This window comes from Acomys russatus, chromosome 8 (genome assembly GCF_903995435.1).
Source record: "Acomys russatus chromosome 8, mAcoRus1.1, whole genome shotgun sequence".
Classification (NCBI taxonomy): domain Eukaryota; kingdom Metazoa; phylum Chordata; class Mammalia; order Rodentia; family Muridae; genus Acomys; species Acomys russatus.
This window is the reverse complement of record NC_067144.1, coordinates 26,477,573-26,497,606: the sequence shown is the minus strand read 5'-3', so window position 1 is coordinate 26,497,606 and position 20,034 is coordinate 26,477,573. Positions and strand designations below refer to the sequence as shown.

General features: G+C 35.2%; 1 protein-coding gene across 13 annotated transcripts in view; it reads right to left on the bottom strand.

Annotated features, from left to right (window-relative positions):
• The window catches only part of Zbtb20 (zinc finger and BTB domain containing 20), a 732,891-nt gene that overhangs the window by 684,639 nt on the left and 28,218 nt on the right, over positions 1 to 20,034 (bottom strand). For 6 of the 13 annotated variants that reach the window (XM_051149935.1, XM_051149943.1, XM_051149929.1 and 3 more), the window contains exon 1: positions 14,459 to 14,721. The exons of 5 other annotated variants lie outside the window; for them this stretch is intronic. The gene's annotated coding sequence lies outside the window, so the exon portion shown is untranslated. Of the gene's footprint in view, positions 1 to 14,458; positions 14,723 to 20,034 lie in introns of those variants that run through there. 2 more of the 13 variants (XM_051149958.1, XM_051149959.1) reach the window with 1 other exon arrangement.

Here is a 20,034-nt window from a genome sequence, read left to right as displayed (position 1 = left end):
TAACTATCCTGAAGAGAAAGACCCTTTTAAGACAAAAACAAGCCATCCAGCACAATATTAAGCCCCAGTAAAAGGTAAAAGAGCAAAGTCTGACTGAAGCTAAAGCATCCACATTTCATATCAGACAGCATCTACACCCAGTGGATGGTTCCTAGAATGTTTCTTCAACATGTTATTCTCCTTTCCCCATGTGTGCATCGTTTCTAAGACATTAGTAAGAGGTGTGTGCACGCCTAGGAGGAGAGTTCATTTTAAGCTTGATGTGCCACACTGGCCTCTGGCCAAGCAATAGGAAACTTCTGTCTCTTTGGTAACCACTTTCACCTTGTTGTAACAAGAAACCTCTGTTTAGTGGTTTTAGCCACATGAAATGCAATTTCCAAACAAACACCTTTTTCTATGGTCTTTGTATCCTGGTTCATAGAGATGCCTACAAACCTGAAGCTGCATAGTTAACAGCAATTAGTCAGAAACTCCCTCCCTCTCACCCAAATTTGAGTTCATAACTTTTAAAAGAGTGTAAGAAAACGTTTGAACTACTACTTCTAAATTATCCATAAATAACTTCTTGGGAACCCATATTTATTGTTCTAGAGAAATTTAACTAAATAACTTATATGCAGTAGATAAAAGTATATTTATTTATCCCAAGAACACCCAAACTAATTTTATAGTTTGTAGGTCTTCTTAAGGCTGTCAATTTCATCTTTCACTTTGAAAGCTTAATAAAGATGAATTCTAAATGAAAATTGTGAAAAATAAAATTCTTTGAAGATCTTATTTAGTTACTTCTAGTTTAGCTACTTCTAGTTTAAGCATTCTACAATACATACTTACAGAACTACACTTAATCTCCTTCCAATTGGCATGAATTTAAGCGTAGGGTGAGAAGCCTATGCTCCACCTTCAATAAAGCCTCACACCTAACCATCAGCCTCCTCAGACTGACTCTAATGCTGAGATATGAAAACACAACAAACTTGTCAGACGGCCCTACAAAGAAACTAGGTGCTGCTTGCAAATAGGACATATTTGGTGAAATTAAATGCATGCCTGCTTTTGGCCTCAATCAGTTAATTTCAACTCTAAGAATTGAATCTAAGGCTGTGGATGGCTGCAGATACGTCAAGATGAGAGTCATCTTCCTGACCTGCTTCAGGGTTCAGAATAACTCATACATTCACTAATCAAAGCTTAGAGGCCTGGTTAGTCTACTGGGCAGTGTGTAAACCATGTCCACTGTGATGGCATCTCCTCCAAGTTCTTCTCTGCAGTTATTTAGTTAGCTTCTGGTGGACAAACAAAACTCAGGTTTTAGTTTCACTTGGCACACAGGAACTAGTAAAATGGCATTATAACTAAATATAATGATGATGCTCACACACTACAACACCCAAAGATTTTTATAATGTTTATTGTATCAATGAAAAGTTGACAAATATATACCTTCTCAACAGGTAAGACTAGAACCATGATGAAATTTTCCCACAAAGTTCAAGCAGAGGAGATACCTGAGGAAGTTCTGATTAAGGTTTCTACCTAAATCCATATGATGACATCAAAATAATAGAAAACTTTACTCGTTTACTTCAAAACCCTGTGGCCAGCTGTACTGAGGAAGATGTTTTTCAAACCTTATAGTACACGTGCACCACATTTTCCATATTCAGAGCTCTGCCATGAGCACAATCTCTATCTACTCCACATGTTGTTTCTGACTCCATGATTGTTACATATATGATCCAAAATAGAGATGCACATGCATAAAAGGGTACACACGGGCGTTACAGAGCAGCTTGTTCAAAGTGTCTTTCATGCTCAAAATGCACCTGTCAACAAACCTCTAAACCTGAAACTAAGCCAGAATAATGTTTAGATATTACAGCCACAGTAAGAAAAGAAGAAGGCAGAAATGGGGTGCAGAGGTGTTAAGGGGGTCTCTTGATCAACAGAAGAACTGGGCCAACCAATTTTCCCACTGAAGAAGTATCTCTCATACCAGCCATAACATCAGAAACTGCTATGGAACTGTAACTAGTTGTTTTCCCTATTTTAGCTTCTCCTTTTAGCAAGGGTAACAGTTTCATGTATCAATTGCTTCCCACATCCCTATACTGGCTAGAATTCTTTACATTTTATTCTGAGACAAAATCTCACCTATATGCTATCAATAATATCCTACCCACCCACTTAAGTTTTCTGATTCCTGTGTGTTTGCAAAGAAATAAAATTAGCTGTCAAAATTAAAACCTGCAGTGGGCAAGCCATGCTTTGGTTGTAGGAGTGGGAAGGAGTGTGTTATGGTAAAGTGCTTATTTGGCCCCAAAAGAGTCATTGTTAGTATACTACCTCTCATACTAGCTTTTCTGGAATTTTCCTCAGAAAAATGGAGAACTGTTTTAAGATAGACATGCCCTTTAAGCTGGTTTCAAATAAAAATACATTTAGGATATTCAAAGACCTACAGGATTTTCCCTGTGGAGCTTAAATAAATCACAAAGATTTCCAATTCATGCTCTGTTACTAAATTTTACTTTCTACAAAACCAATTTACTTTTATATATGAAAAAAAGAGTAGGTAAACCTTTTAATTTTAAGATCTACCACTTGCTCTTCCCTAGATGCCAATCTAAAAAGAGCTGTAATTAAAACAAAAAAACAAAAAAACAAAAAAAAAAAAAACCCTGTAATTTGAGCAAAGGTCACTCTTAGAAATTCAAATGTAACCCAAATGCCCAAAATTTTTAAATTTTTCTAAGGAAAGGATTACATTAGTAACCCTGTAGATCTGTATATACATATAAACATTCATACATACATACATATGTATAATTTTAATATATAAATTAAGTTGACATTAAAACTTCCCAAACTGTATAAATATCTTAACTTATGAAAACATGGTTATTTTCAAACACACTTGATATATACCAATGTCTTTACATTATGACTACTCTAGTGCACATAGAGTATTACTAAGTCTATAAAAATACATAAACACTACATGTTCAGCAATTTATATGAAGGTACGTGTGAAATATACCAGTTTGTATACTACACTGTATAGTCAAGTTGTCACTTATACAGAGACTTTCTTTTTCAAACATGAATATCTGGAATTATCCATGGTGAGGTATTTTACTTGTTTAAAGCTGCTGATGCACCGGCTCTATTTTTCATGTAAATATACATAATTTACATAAATGTAAATCATTACTTTAAGAATGATAATAATGGCTATGCTATAGAATTTTTATTTATCCTGGAGTACTGTTATAGGTAAGATTTAAATTTTCATTCAAATGATATCCCAAACTTTATGGATTAAAGTAAGAAATTCCTGAATTCATTAAATGTGGCAAGATGGTGTGTTCCCTATAAAGGAAATAAACTTATATCCTACAAAGTTTATTAGTATTTAGTGACTTGTGCTTAACAAAGGTCAGACCAGATTCTAAGGCATACCCTGATTCTGAGGAGAAACTGTGAAGTCACTGATGATTTAATAAGAGCACTAACATTGTTATCAACATTAGATAGAACCAGTATTTAAGTTCTGCCACTTACTAGATATACAATCATGAGTGAGTCACTTAACATTAAAAGCCTAGCTTGCCTTCTCTAGTAGGAAATACCTCATATTGTTGTATAGGGATTACAAAGCCCAAGAGCATGGCTACTTAAGAATTCAGTAATTATAGCTAGTAGGACTATGTAGGCTCCTTTTGAGTATTGGCATTTTATTTCTACCTCCAGCCAGAAATCATTTTCAATGGAAAGGTGAGAATTTCTTTCCATCCACATTATTTAATTAATAAATATTACAGCAAGTGGCTCATACACATTTTGGCTTCCCAAAACTAGATATTACCACCTACCATAATGGGAATTTGATAAAAACTCATTAAATTGGGTGGGGGGTGTGAAGAATGATATAATGTAGTGGAAAAAACACAAACTCTGAATCTTAACTTTGGCTTATACAGCTGTCAACTAACTTCACAATGGGTCCTACACAGGGTTTTTCTTAATCTGAAGCGTGGGCAGAGTATCACTATACACACAGACTTATAAGTAAAGAATAAATTAATTTGTGTGGAAACAATAAGAATTGCCGTTCTTCTTAGGGTTTGGATTGTAAGGCAAGACTGGATTCTTCATACATGACAGTACTGATTCTAGCCTTCTACATGTAAAATATGCTTATATTTAGTTAAGGAAGATGAATTTAGATGCAACAATAAGCATATTGTAACATTACACCTTAAAATTCAAAAAGCAGTGATTCTCAAGGCTTGCAATAAAAATTGATGGAGTAGCTTTTGTAAATACATGTGTCCAAATACTGCTCTACAGGTTCTGAGAAAAGGACCTAGAAATCCATGCGCTTGAAAACTCACCTGCTGACTGTAAAACATCTGTGACTATGTGTGCATGACTAAAACTCAACTGAAACTTTCCTGAAGTATTTGGACCAGCTACAGTACAGGATCCCTGAGTTCCACTGAACATCACTGAGAATGAAGCCTGGATAACTGAATTTTTAAAAACACCTTAGGGTAATTATTATGTACCCTGATGCTTAAAAATCAATGAACTATGATATAATAATTCAATACTGAAAAGAAAACATTTTCCATAATAATTTTTAAATGAGCATCTATACTTAATACCATGATCAAAAATAACTTGTGAATGGTAAGTTTAAAAAGTTATTTAAAGAAACAGTAGTTTTACTCTAAGTATTATAATTATTAGTTATTAAAACAAAATATAAAAAATTAAGAACATCTTTAAAACGCCTGCTGCCACAGCAAAACATTCCAATTAAGAAATGCCAGAAACCAGGGTGTGGTAGTGCATGCCTTTAATCCCAGCACTCTGGAGGCAGAGGTAGGTGGGCTGCTGTGAGTTCAAGGCCATCCTAGTCTACAAAGCAAGTCAAGGACAACCAAGCCTACATACACAGAGACACGCTGTCTCGGGGGAAAAGAAAGAACGAAAGAAAGAAAGAAAGAAAGGCCACAAATGTTAACGTTCTTAAGTTGTGTTTTGCTTCGACTTGGATTTTACTATCTATTCCTTCTTTAATTATAGCAGTAACAGCAAGGACAATCATTAGTGTTTGTAGACGCTCTTACTACTTATAAAAGCTTTACAGACATGAACCCATTTAATCCTCACCATAACCTTGTGAGAGTTTACAGGAAAGGCAATATCTACTATTACTCTTTTAAAAACCATGAAGTCAAACTTAAAAAGTTAAATGAATCATCCAATCCTAAGTTTATTTGTATTTTCCGTGATATATAGACTTAAAACCTAGGTGTAAATTCCATACAAAAACATGTGAAAATTAAAACTTAGCACTGACTTTTAAATGTTATGAATAAAGTTTAAAATGTCATGAAAAAATATGTAGGTAGAAAGTAGTCCATACTTCTATAGCAATACATGTTCATCTTGATCTTTAAATTTAGTCTGCTTTACTTAGTTTCTAGCTAAAAGACATAAAGATAGTGGTAGCCTAACCAACCAAACTAAATATTTAATAAAAAGCAAAATTTTGGAATACTCTTCAGTTATAATAATTTCCTTGCTCATATCAAATTTAACCCCTATAAGAAAAGCTTTCTCTACTAAATCATGAGATAACAAATAGTATTTTCAACAGCAAGCAATTCAAATTTTAGCTATACTAGGAATTTTAAAATTGAGATGCCAATGGTATAAGACTAATGAAAACACAAGAGCGGCCCCTCCAAAACCTCTGAGTTAACACCCCTTCAGATCAGCTGGGCCAGTGCACTGATTTTTTCCACAGGAAACTAATATAGGAGGGTCAAGCATTTCATTCACATTAGCACAGTGAATTTGTTGTGAAGCTGGAATTAGAAACTGAGTGTTGACTACAGTCAACTATAACACATACTCTAGAGGAAGTAATTCCTTATTTTCTTAAGCAAAAGAAGAAGGGGTCATTTTAGTATCAAAGAGAAGTAAAGACAGAAAAGTCAAAAAGTTTTTCCAAAAGAGAAATAATTTAAAAACCATTTATAACATGGGGCAGGGGAGGTGTAGTAAAGTAAGAGTGTGGGGGGAGGGGGAGAAAGGGAGAGAGGAAGAGAGGAAGGGAGGGAGGGAGAGAGGGAGAGAGAGAGAGACAGAGAGAGACACAGAGACAGAGAGACAGAGACAGAGAGAGATAGAGACTAGCCAGTACAAGTATGCATGTGAACCTCAAGTAACTGAGTTATTGATTATTCTGTATGTCACAGAAGGTTCCAAAATGACAGTTAACACATAAGCCTCACCCTCCAACTCAGGGCTTATACTGCCTATGTGCTTAGAAACAATGACAACTGAGTGTGACAAGTGGTATCACAAGAGATGCATATGAAAGTACACGTCAGAATTCAAAGGAAGAAAGTTCTTCCTGTCTGATACACCTAGTTTCAGTTCTACAAGCGGTAAGAACTGGGGGAAATCTCTCTTGTTCATTGTCTTTTCCTGCTCTAAATCTAAGTTAAATACTTCCCTCTTTGCACTCAGCATTTTAAAGAAGTCTTAATATATACTAGGATGAGAGGAGGGAATGCACTGATCCTAAAATTCCCTTGAGTATTAAGAATTCTCAAACACACTGGAACATTTTATAAGGATTTTTGTATCATTACTACAAAATCTAAGCTTAGGACAATTTGTAAATACTTTGTGAATGTCCAGTTTCTTCCTTTTCACTGGTTCATGCATTAGTTACTCTCATAGCAACAGGGACACAAGGTGGCACTGTCGTGCTGGCATACATTTCGGGGGGGGGGCCCTTTCTAAATGGGCAAATTTGAAAGAGGCAAAGGAGTCTATTGCGGCAGTTAAAGCCAGAGTTGTAATACTGGCCTTCCATGTCTGCCAGCATTTACAGGGGCCTAAGGAAGAGCAAATCATGTTGGATTTCATGAATATCACATCATGCTTTAATAGAAGACAACATATTCTCTGATGAGGTCTCCAAAATTCCATGTCCGTGTACATAAAAATGTTCAAAGGCATACAATTCAGCTTTGCCAGTAGGAACTCAGAAGTGAGCTGTTTACCACAGACAAGCTGTGGACATGGAACGCCTCTCCATCTAGTGGCCAGCAGGAAGGAGTGGAGCCAGAGTAGCCATGTTGCACTTAGTTAAAAACTGTCTTTTACCAAACCACCCACATGCAATTAAGTCCTTCTGTCTGACAAAGAAAGAAAGAAAGAAAGAAAGAAAGAAAGAAAGAAGGAAAGAAAAAAAGATTGGTTTATTGCAACCATTGAATCGTTAAATAAGACCAATAATATGTGACATTTACTTACCCTGATAACCACCACCTCAAAATTAAAGTGCTGTGCTTGCCCAGACCACATAGGCTCCTTTTCACTCTTCCACCATTACCAACCCTAACTTCCTCCATACACTTTTAGCTTATAAACAGAAAATATGAAGAGATATGTGTGCAATATAACTACCTAAAACAAAATCACATTAAGACCTAAATATATATATATATACGTGTGTGTGTGTGTGCATGTGTGTGTGTGTGTGTGTCTGTGTGTGTGTGTGTGTATGCTTTACTGTGTTTTACTGTCAAAAAAAAAAAACCTGCAAAACAGAGATTGTGACTTATTTAAAATTACAGAACAAGAAACAGGGCCTCTGGATTTAGCCATTTTAAATCCTATTTTGCATTAATTAATACCACCTGATCCCTGAGGAAGAGCTTTTTGTAGCAAACCATAGGATTTCTCTCAACATACCAAAAAAAAGTTTCTAAACATATGTTCATATGTTTCATTCCCAAATGGAGAGAAGGAAACTATAGTGAGTAGGTCCTAGAATTTCTTCATATTGACATATACTGAGACTATTAAGAGTATAATTTCTTTTCTTAAAACTAAAAGATTGTTTGTATCTATGTAACAATTACAAAACCAAGCACCAAATGGGCAGGGTGCAGGGAAGGATGGGCTATGAAAAACTGGTTTCAAAAAGCCATTATGTAAAACAAAACTTGAATCCATTTTGCCTGCAAAGTTTAGAGGAGGTTTTTATTGTTGTTTTATATAAAATTCTTTGGCTTTATTTTAAGAGAAAATACACACAACCTTGGTGTATCAGCTCACCCACTTTAATTAGCGCATGGCGCTGCTTTGGTGCATCTGTGGAGAAGATTTTGTTAGGAAGACTTCTTACCAAACTAATGAATCTGTTCACCAATATTAAAACCTGCTCACAACTCAAAACCCAAGGATTAAAGCGCAAAAAGAGGACTGATATGAGAGTACTGCCAATGTGAGATCTTTTAAGTACTGCTATGACCTTGTTGTGGTGGCAGCATTAAAAGCTGTCTTGGGTTGGAAGGAGTATTTAGAGCTACCTGAATAAGCAGGATGAAAACATAAGCTGTGGGATTGTGTCAAATGGCTTTTACTAAAGTTGGACACAAAACTGTTTTCTTTCATCCACTCTTTCCACCCCTCAGTCTTACACGATCCCAATTTACTTTTTTGGGGGGGCGGGGGGAACGTTGGAGACAGGGTTTCTTTGTGTAACCTTAGCTGCCCTGGACTCACTTTGTAGACCAGGCTGGCCCGAACTCACAGAGATCTGCCTGCCTCTGCTCCCGCTGCCCCCACCTAGTGCTGGGATTAAAGGCATGTACTACCATGCAGGCTATCTGGATGAGACCTGTTAGGCTGTGGTCAAAGGGTGGAGGCGGAGGTCCCCTTCCGTCAGAAGTCTAGGGGAGAAGAATAGAGTGAAAGAGGGAGGAAGACTGGGAACAAGAAGATACAAGTGAGGGGATTAACAATCGGACGTAATCTGAATAAATTATAATAACAATAAAACAAAAGAAAAAAAGGCATGCACATCCACACCCAGCTTTAGTTTACTTCTTAATCATATCTATTTTTCTCTCTTGCAGAGATGGAATGAGGGAATAAAGGCCACTGCTGTTACTTATACACAAACAAAAAGAACAGTGTTACAAGTATTGTAGTTCTTAGTCCTACTTAAAACCCAAGTGATAAGAATATGTGACCGAGTACATAGAAACATTAATAAGTATGCCCAGAACAGGAGTGTATTTTCTGAACTAAGAGGAATTTTAGGATGTCTGGTGCTTAAAAATAAGCAAATCAACAAGGAATAGTGTAAAGCAATGCTTGTAACACTATTTGCCTAACTTTTACTTAGACAACAACAACAAAAATGATGTCTATATCAGGTGTTTTTATTTAAAAGTACAGTTATACAGTTTTCATATGTGCATATAGGAACCAAAAAGTTATAAACACTGAATAACCATTCTAGTAGTTATTATTTTTTTAAACTAATTTCTAAGTTGTCACACCTATACAAATTGAAAACACTCCTATAATTTTAATCAGTTACATTTCATTTGCTGGAAAGATCAAAGTACAAAATGAATTCACAACAACAAATCACAAATTGATTGTAAATCCATAGGAATCTTTTTTTTTTCCCCCATAGGGTATCTTTAAAGGAGAACTAAGAACAGAAACCCGTGGTAATTTAATAAAAAGAAAAAAACTAAAGCATTCTAGTGTTAATATTTATATGATAAATGTATGGCTCAAAACAAGATTCACAGTGAGTTTGCTTAAAGGCAAAATGATACTATATATAATGTGTAATTATTCCCATTGTATGGTTTTCAGCTTACTGGGCATCATTATATACTTCAAAAACTCCAAACTCTACAGAACACGTGCATTTTAATATCTCTCCTTACATTAGCAGCTTAGTATGAAAAGTTTTCAAAGAAATTCTTAATACTTAACTGCTTAATGTGAAATATGAACATTGAATTTATCGTGTCTGGAGGTACAGAAGTCTTCAATGCCAGTTACTTCTAAATATCAAAACAGGCAAATAGTATGTACTAATCACCACCCTTTCAATCAGCTGCGATGGAAAGCAGGGACATTCCAAATTAATAAAAATGTGCATCTGACAACTATATGAACTGATCAACTTACTGTCCTTGCTCTTTTCCTCAATTCTTACATGGAACTCGGTAGCTAATTGTGTCTGGGTTAAAATGGCTATGCAAGAGCTGCATAGCCTAACAGAACTACTGAACACAGGCCTGGACTTCCAGTTGAGTCTCAAAAGATTCCAGAAAGGCAAACATTCCATGTCCTCAAGCTGATTACTTTCAAGTGAACTGTAGAATCACCAAGGAGCTGGACTAGAAGAAAGGTTACGAAGCCACAATCAAGCATAATTTTCCCTGAGCTAAGTGCAAAACTAGCAGAGTATTTGTCCATGACTACATTACTCTAGGAAGTGACAGAGTCACAGAAAACCCCGCTTTTCCTAAGTGCTCTGAACACCTGCTGTGATGGTTGACACATGCAAGACAGGAGTAACAGGTAGGTGGCACTATTCCTTCCTAGAGCCTCAGAAATTTGCCTCTACTGCTTCTGAAATAGCTCAAAGAGAGTCTTGGTACATTAAATAAATATAGTAAATATCAATATTGATATGTAAATATAGGACATTAACGTAACAAGACAGCAAGAAGCCATACGTTTTCTGACATTTGTAGAATATGCACAGACTTCAGACTTTGGGTCACAAATGAAAAGCACCTTGCTAGTTAAGGGATTACATAAAAAGCAACCAAAATGTCTTATAAAAATGAAAAAAAAAATATTTAAAAGGCCTTAAGCTCTAAGCAAAGTATAGACTTCTTAGTTAAAACTGTGGTACTGGCACATGAATACACAGGCAGATGAAAGGAGTAGGTTAGGAACCCTGAAACAAAATGAAGTATGGACAAAAAACATAGTGAAACCTGCTACTTTGCAAGCTACTTTAAAATTATTTTTTAATGGGGAGAAAAAGCCATTTGCCAGTATACCTTTCACAACTGAGAGTGTCTACAGCCACTACCATAGGACAACCTGTTTCTTTGTGATACCCAATATCTAAAACTTGTTTGTATTTTATACAGCCAAGTAAGTGAAAATTTTCAGATTTTCTCCTCAGTACAGCTAGTTGAGAAAGCTGGTTGGGTTTCATTAGTAAAAGTTAAATAAAGCATATTTGCTATTTAAAAAAAAGTATAATTTACCCATTATCAACAGTTCCTCTCAAGTGGCCACCCTTGCAGCTGAGGAAGGCTGAGACTAGCAGCATTCAAAGAATATCAACAACAGACCTCCCTTTGCCTGAAAGATCACAGTAAGCCTAGGAACCAGATGCTGCTTCCACACACCTTGCCAGACCTCTGAGCAACACGTTGCTCAGGGCCTAAATTTGGCTTCCTATGTGACAACATGACCAGCCCCAACTCAGGGTTGGGCAAGTCCATAAACACATCCACCAATAATTTCTATATTTATAGAAAGCCAGAACATGTGTAGATAATCACACAACTGGTTATTTATATAGTGCCAGATTTTATGAATACAGGAATTTGTTAATTAGCACAAGGACTAATCATTAAAATTCAAAAATAGATAAATAAACAGGAATGCCATTTATTTGTTAACATCAAGGAGAAAGTATGCAGCTGTTTTCCTTTCGGTGAATATAGGCTTCTGTAGAAAAAAAAAAAGAAGGGAAAGTATCTGCAATTTTTGAAACCCTATTGAGTAAGATCCAGGAAATCACACATAGTCTTTCTATTAAAAATAATCATAGTGATTCGCCCCTCAGTTGAAAAAAATTAAAAAGTTTAAATTGGCATGTGCTTAGCATTTGAATCATACTGTTTGACATTCCAGTGTTTGGGTGCTTTTCAAAGAGCCAAAGCTGATTTTCATCGGATAGGAGTTAAAAAGCACACACGTCACTCAATACCAAATTGTTTTAGCTACAGGGCATGGCTAAGCATGAAATAACTGCTTTAGAGCACTTCCTCATGTGGGTGTGTTAGATAACTGTCTGCTCCAACACTAAAACGAAACACACTGTGACCTGACCAAGTCTCGGGACTTAAACAGGAAGATGAGCCCACCACAACCAGCAAGGCTTGTTAATGAATTTTTCTGGCACTCTATAGCTCTCCTGTGATGCAAGCCTTTCAGCTTTCCAAATCCCTGTGCAGCAGAGGGCACTGGCTTGAAGTTTACTTATGCACATTTTACAATGTCCTGCAGTATTTAGGTTGTGACAGTTCCTCCCAGAAAAGGGTGAGATTATTTTTCATACTAAAAATATTTTCAATTTACTGAAGGCCAACCAAGAATTACAATGCAAAAGAAAACACATTCTAAAAATTAAAACCACCACAGAAATGACTAAAATTTTCCTTGCTTTTATCCTTCCTAAGAGGTTAAAAAATCCATTCTCAAAAAAAAAAAAAAAAAAAAAAAAAATCCATTCTCTTTTTAGAGTTACTGCATTTGGTGTTTACTTGTGGTTAATGCAAAAACACAATGTGAAATATTTAAAATTTTATCAGCAATACATCTATGATCCTTTGATTCATATAAATATGAATTATATACATACATGCATAATATTTCCACAAATACATGTGCATATTTAAATGATTGGTCAAAAGATATGTGAAATATTTCTTTTGTCTAAAAGAGCATCTTAGATAATTCTCCCAGGGATGATAACAAAATAACAGGTGCATGAGATAGACGCACTTCTGACCTACTAGTTTGAAACAAGTTTTTGGATCACAGTCTGAAATGGGAAAAATTCTATTCCAAACAGCAATTATGCACAATGTTAATACATACTTCCTAAAGTCTCCTCTAAACTTTCCTTGGACCTTTGATGAAAACAACCTCTGAAAAGACCTGACTGAATATGCTTCATGTTTGTATTGCTCTTGGTCAAGGCTGGCCTTTCCAGCCGAAAAGATAGTGGAGAAAAATAGCTAAATTAAAAGTCTAAACATAAATTTTTTAAAAGAAGGGGTAAGAAAGACTTTTAGTAGCAAAAGTTCACTGCCTCCCATAAGAATGGATTTTAACAACCATTTTCCTAGGTTTGAACCTTGAGAATGTGTTCAGGAGTCTGCTCTAGAGTCCCAGGTGGGTTAAGAATATTGCTTTATGGACTTCTTTGTGTTGTCAGAGAGGCCTAATGGAATTAACGGGGAAAGTCTGCCACTTATAGTAAATAAATAATGTATTACAAAAGGTGATTGTTATTGTCAAAGATCTCTACAGATCAGCACTCACTCCCTATCACAGCTCGTGGATATTCTGAAAACATTTATGTACTGCACTGTCTGACTTAATTTTTATCAGATGAATAAAAGTTTTACTTTCATACATATCTAAATAAAAGTCTACTTTAAAAAGTATACTTAAAAAACTATACTTCAAATGAATCTTATTTAACTATCCCTTGGAATTTTTAAAAAGCACTATTCTAGAAAATTCCTCAACAAAGTAAGCTGGTTTGAAGCATAACTTTTTTCCCACCATGAGAAGAAAAATGAAATAAAAAACACCTCAAATACATATTTGCAATAACAAATACATTATTTATGACCTCAAAAATGTTAAGGAAATACTTACAGTTGTTGCACAAAATGGTCTGATACACTCCATAGCTTCCACTTTGTTAAAAAAAAAAAAAAAAAAAAAAAAGGCCAGCCCCCACTCCTCCTTCCCCAAGCATAAATAACCGGTAACACACTAAAAGTGAACTGTTCCAGGATAAAAACTGCTTGTTAATAAAGTTTGTATTCTTACTAACCACAGCAATATCCATATAAATGCAACAATCCATCTGTAAAATAAAAGTTAGAAAATACTCCAATTTCTATCATAATATGAACTGCCCGATGCACTATTTCTACATGTGTAATAGCAAAAATGGCTACTTGATCCCTGCCCACCCCTCACCTCATGTACAATGTCATCAAATAAACATGCTGGCATAAAGTATGCAACCTGCTCCAAGGATTTAAACTGTAAATATGGACTTCAAACTTCAATGTAAAACAAAGAACAAGAGTCTCACTTTGTTAGTACCCGCACTGGCACTGCAGCTAAAACTCTCTAAAAAAATAACTAACAAAATCTAGTTAGCAATAAGTAAGGACAACATGATATATAGACAGACAGATGGAATTGCATAAACAGACAAGAAAAAGCAAAGAGACAAACATACGGAGTTTGTTTTAAAAGAGTGAAAGATTCTGATTTACTTGTACTTTAGTAAGAAAAATACATTTGTTTGTAATTATTTTTAAACTAATAAAACTGAATCACAAGGTCACACCCGTAATAATTAAGAAAATTAGTAAAGGGTAGGCCTCCTATAGATGTTCCAGTTTTTAAGCTAGCATTAGCTTTGTCAAATTTAAATACAGAAACTAAAATTCAAGAAAGCAAGCATAAAAGCACTGTGAACTAAATAAGATGACAAATACAGGGGGACTGAGGAGGCAGGGTTGTTTTTATGAAAGTTGTCTGCCCCTACCTTCGTCCCCAGCGCTGAGTTTCTCTTCTCATAATCGGTGTCTCCCTGGAAGTACAGTGTGAGTGGTAATGACTGCCTGCCTCCCTAATGAGTCCATTTTCCTGCTCTTGATGTTGTGTATATACACACACTGCAACCTACCTTACAAACCACAGAGACGGGAAGAGAGAGAGAGAGAGCAAGAGAGGGAGGGAAAGGGGGGGCAGAAAGAGAGAGAGAGAAAGACAGAGACAGAGCAAGCAAGCCAGTGAAAGAAAGAGAGAGAGAGAGAAAGAAAAACAGAAAGAAAGAAACAGAGAGAAAGGCACAGACAAAGCCCTCCTACCAGACAGCAGACAGCCCTCCTTCCCCTATCCAGCAAAATACAACTCGTCTACTGCAGCAACAGGTTCAGTATTGCCAGACTAACAGAGTGAAAAAGGTATATTCTCTATAGCATTACTGCTTGCAAATAAACAGTTTAGGAGCAGCTGGCTCCACCTTCTTTATTTATGCTCCATTATGAGGAATGTATTGTTTCAGCTCTGGCACAGAGTACGTGTGTAATTATCATAAATACATTTTTGCATATTAGCAGGAAATGGGGAATTGCATAGCTTATTTGTACAATCTTTCAAATTTATTTTTTGAATGTGAGAAAAATGTCAACAAATGTGCTCTGACAAAAGCCTAGTCATGATTTTAAAGTCAGAGTAGTCTTAAAGGAGACAGTAAGAAACAGACTCCATACAATAGGAAAACTGATCTCAGACAAAATTGCTAACTGCAAAGAAGAAATCTCTGCTCAGTAAATAAACCAAGACCATATACAAAACTGAAAACAAGAACAGAATTAAGTTTAATTAACTTGCTAATAGGTTGCTACCCTAGAAGAAAGGAGACTGGTTTCTTGTTTGAAGCATCCAGCTACACAAACACCACAATGCAATGCAGTCTGTGTGAACAGGTGCAATGCATACAACACATAGTATATACCAGAGAAATAAACCACTAGACGTTTCCATTCAAGCACAACAAGGTTCCATTATGTATGGATCTGAAGCTACAGGAAATAACCCTTCATCGTTTATTAGAAATAAAAGGTAAGAGTGGTGCTTTTAAATAAACCTTCCTTGAAAGAAAAAAAAAATTCTTTATCCTACACCTTTAACCAAATTTTAACACACAATAGGTCCAGGAAAATAGTGCTAATTATATTATTGATCCCAGCACGTGCTCACCATAACCTTTGCCAATTCCCAGGTATCTTTTCTGAAATGGTGATATGTTTTTAGCTGTAGAATGACCAACATCAAAAAACAGGACTGGTTGCAAGCCACTCTTATGATCCCTCACTTTTTAAAAAAACAATTCCTGATGCACCATACTATATCTAAGTACTGTATCTTTGTAGTCACCCATCTTCCTTAATACTATTCTATATAGTTTGACTATGTCATTTGTATGCATTTAAAAATATTTAAATAGAGTAAATGTTTCTAAAATAATTCATACAAAAAATGAAAGCTAAGAGAGTATATTTGATTTATTCCAACACACCAATGACCTTAAATATATTATTTGTAGAAACCATCCTTTTATATGACTTAGCATAATACTGTGCTTCAAAATTCAGAATGTAATCCTTAACTTAACGAAAACAACCTTACTGGACTGAGTAGAGGGATACATAGATCAGCTGACAGAGTGTTTGCCTAGCATGCACGAAGGCCTGGGTTCAATCCCCAACACTTCCTAAAACTAGGCATAGTGTTCTATGTTGAAAATCACACATTTAGAGGAAGTGGAGGCAGATGAAGCAGAAGTTAATGGTAATACCAAGTTTGAGGTCAGCCTACTTATCAGCATACATCTTACCCCTTGCTGTTCTACCTGGTAATTCCATGTTTATCATAAAGCCATAATGGAATCAACACAGAGTAGCTTTTGTAAAAATTAATCCATTACTTAATTAACTAATACATCAATGGTTTAAAAGAGTGAGGCTTGAAACAGATGGACATAAACTTAGTTAACTGAGCATTAACAAAACTAAAAATGGAACACAATGGATCAAAGGTAGGCTTTTCAACACGTAGTGCAAGAACAACAATATGGGAAAAAAATCATCCTAGACACAGACATTAAATACTTTGAAAATAATTGTAAAATTAAAAACCCTAAGAATCCAAAAATATAGGAAGAAATCCTTAAGTAAAACACTAATGATGCATTCAAAGAAAGAAAGATTATTAAACTAAACCATTAAAATCACCATTTTGGGGACATCTATCAAAGAGATAATGGTAAGACATGCCATAGAAGGCTAGGAAATATTTGCCGAAGACGAATCTTATAATAGACATTTATCTAAAATATGAGACGGTGTCTCAAACTCAACAGGAAACCAAGCAACAGAATTAAAAAGTGGGCAAAGAGCTTAACAGGCACCTCATTGAAAAGGAAAAACAAAAGGCAAATAAATAATCAAATGAAAATATGCACAACATATGTCTTCAAAAAAGTGCAAAGCAAAACAATGAGACCTCATTAGAACCCAAAACACTGACAATACCAAATAAAGATGTAAAGCACCTAAAACACTGACAATAACAAATGAAGATTAGAGCAACCAGAACTCTCCTTCACTGATGGCAACAATAGAAAATAGTACAACTATTTGACAGATTCTTGAAAATCTATTTTTCTAAAGCTCTCAGAACTGTTCTATAGGAACAACAGTATAGTTCCCCAAACTTGCAAATAATCAAAATAAACAGTCTTTGGCATATCAAAACAATAGAATTTTCCCAGTACTAGAAAAAAAGGAACCCAAGAAAGATATTCAGGAAATTTAAATGCTTATTAACAATTGAAAGAAGCTAATGTGAAAAGGTTACAATTTACATGATTCCCACTATATGACATCCTGGAAAGTATACATTGGAGATGCAAGTAAAAGAAAAGTAAGAATTCTGGGCTTATGGTGAACATGGGATGAATAAATGAAAAACAGAGGCATTTTCAGGGCTTAAAAAATTACTCTCAGTGAGATCTAAAAGTAACCAGATAGCCGTGATAATATTTTTGTTCAAATCCATAGAATGCACAACATCAAGAGTGAACCTATGGATAAATGTACAGACTAGATTTTGAGTGATAATAATTTCATAAAGAAAATGAAATCACTGTAACAAATACAGCACTTTGTTAAAGGACATTATTTGTAAGCTGAATGAAGGCATTAACATAAGCATGAGAGATAGGGATACATGTAAAATTTGATGTCTTCACTTCAATATTCTACAGGCCTAAGAGTCCTTTAAAAAGTAATACAAACTATTACGGCTAGAGAGGTGTCTCAGCAGTTATTCAGAGGTCCTGAGTTCAATTCCCAGCAACCATATGGTGGCTCACAGCCATCTATAATGTGAACTAATGCCCTCTTCTGGCCTGCAGGTGTATATGCAGGCAGAGCACTGTATACATAATAAATAAAGATTTTTTTTTTTTTTAATGTGTACTGCTCTTGTAGGAAACTAGAATTCAGTCCTGAGGACCCACATCAGACAGCCCACAACTGCTTATTAACTCCTGCGCCAAAGAGATCCTGTGCCTCTGACCTTTCCTCAGCTCACACACGCATATCCTCCCACACACACATACATACACATGATTAAAAAAAAATAAAGTCTATTACTAATCAACGCTAAAAAGCATTGTTTCTGGAGCAGCCATAATGACTCAATGCATAAAGGCACTTTTAAGCGCAAACTTGAAAGTCTGAATTCAATTATTAAAACCCATAATAGGAAAAGAATCAACTCCTGAAAGTTGTCCTCTGATTTCCAAACTTATGCTGTCATACACACAATCACAACATATGTACATACACACACACACACACACACACACACACAAAAAAAAAAAAATAACAACTAAAATAAAAATATTATTTCTGGGCCCACAATGAGTGCTAATTTTTGCATAACCAGAAAAGTAATGTAACTATCCACAGCTTATGTTACCTCATATAATAAAAATTAAATTTAAGGGAAATAATTGGATTTGAAATTTAACAATTACTGTGATAGCCAGTGCTTAAGTACTCGCTATGTATAAGGAACTGTTCTAAGTCATTTTCATTTATTAACTCATTAAATCTTAATAATGACCCTATGAGGTAAGAACTGTTTTTAGGCCATATTTTCAAGATGAAGAAACAAGATTAAGTAATTGCCTGAGCTCACATAATTTAGCAGTAATGGGGTTTGAATCTACCCTGTCTGGTTTAGATCTCATGATTTAAATCTTATGCTTCATTGTTTCCAAATATCTTATGATTGCTAAAGCCTCACCCAGCCATTAGATTCTGTGTTTGTGGGTTAAATTCAGTATACCATGCCCCGCATATCAATACAGCACAAAACTTTAAACACCTGGAGTGCTCAATACATCTGGTTTATGGGTATAGCAATTCTAAAATACATTGTCAGACATTCTTGAATATCATGTAATGATGTACCATCGGTAAAGTGTTTGCACAAGTGTGAGAACATGAGCTCAAATCTTGAAACCCAAGTCAATTTTGTAATACCAATGTTTCTAAGGTAAGATGAGAGGTGGAGATGGGAAAATCCCAAGAAGCTCACAATCCAGCTATCCTCCTATATGCAACAGCAAACGGCGAGTCATTGCCTCAAACAAGATGGAAGATGAAGACCAACAACCAAGATTATCCTCTGGCCGGCACACTTGGCTATTGTGGCATGCACATGCCTACACATATACATACACATCGCATGTGTATATATACAAATATATCATACACCAGAAATAATTTTTAAAGTTGTGTAGTCCAACATTATGTGCTTAATGATACAACCAAGCATTTAAAGAATTAAATAAATAAATAAAACACAATAAAGCATCTCCAACTTTCTATAGTCTGAGAAGAGAATGGAAATATAAGATTCAATTGTAAGAAATTTGAAAGAACAATGAATAAATAGAAGTATGTGACTTCATAAAATCTGTTTCAACTGTGAATTGTTTGAATATATTCTAGACTTTCATACTTGTGACTTACACTTACATAAATAATTTAACCTTGTTCTGATCTTTATGCTTTCACTAAACATATTGTCTGCTTGCTATGTACTGGAAATGAAATGATTTTAAAGTATGATACAGTTCCTGCCCTTGACAATTTCACAGAATAGTAGGAGATGGGCACAGAAACAATCTAGTGAACACGATTAAATAACAATGACTAAATGTGCCATTTTATATAATAATGCCTTAAACCCCTCAATAAGCTAAATATAGGCCTATAAATGTCTAAATTTAAAATATGGCTTATGAAAATCTATCTGTATATACATATAGGGAAGAGGTAGGTTCTCAGATTAAAATTAGAGTTTGTTTGGAGACAGTATGATCTATAAACACACTGTATATACTTTATGTTTATTTCCCAAAATGTCTAGTAAATTCTTTAAGTACACAGTATGCATACATAAATGACTGCGAAAATCAGTGGCAAATATTGCCCTAGAGTATAAAATTCTATCGTTTTCAGTTATATAAATCTTGGT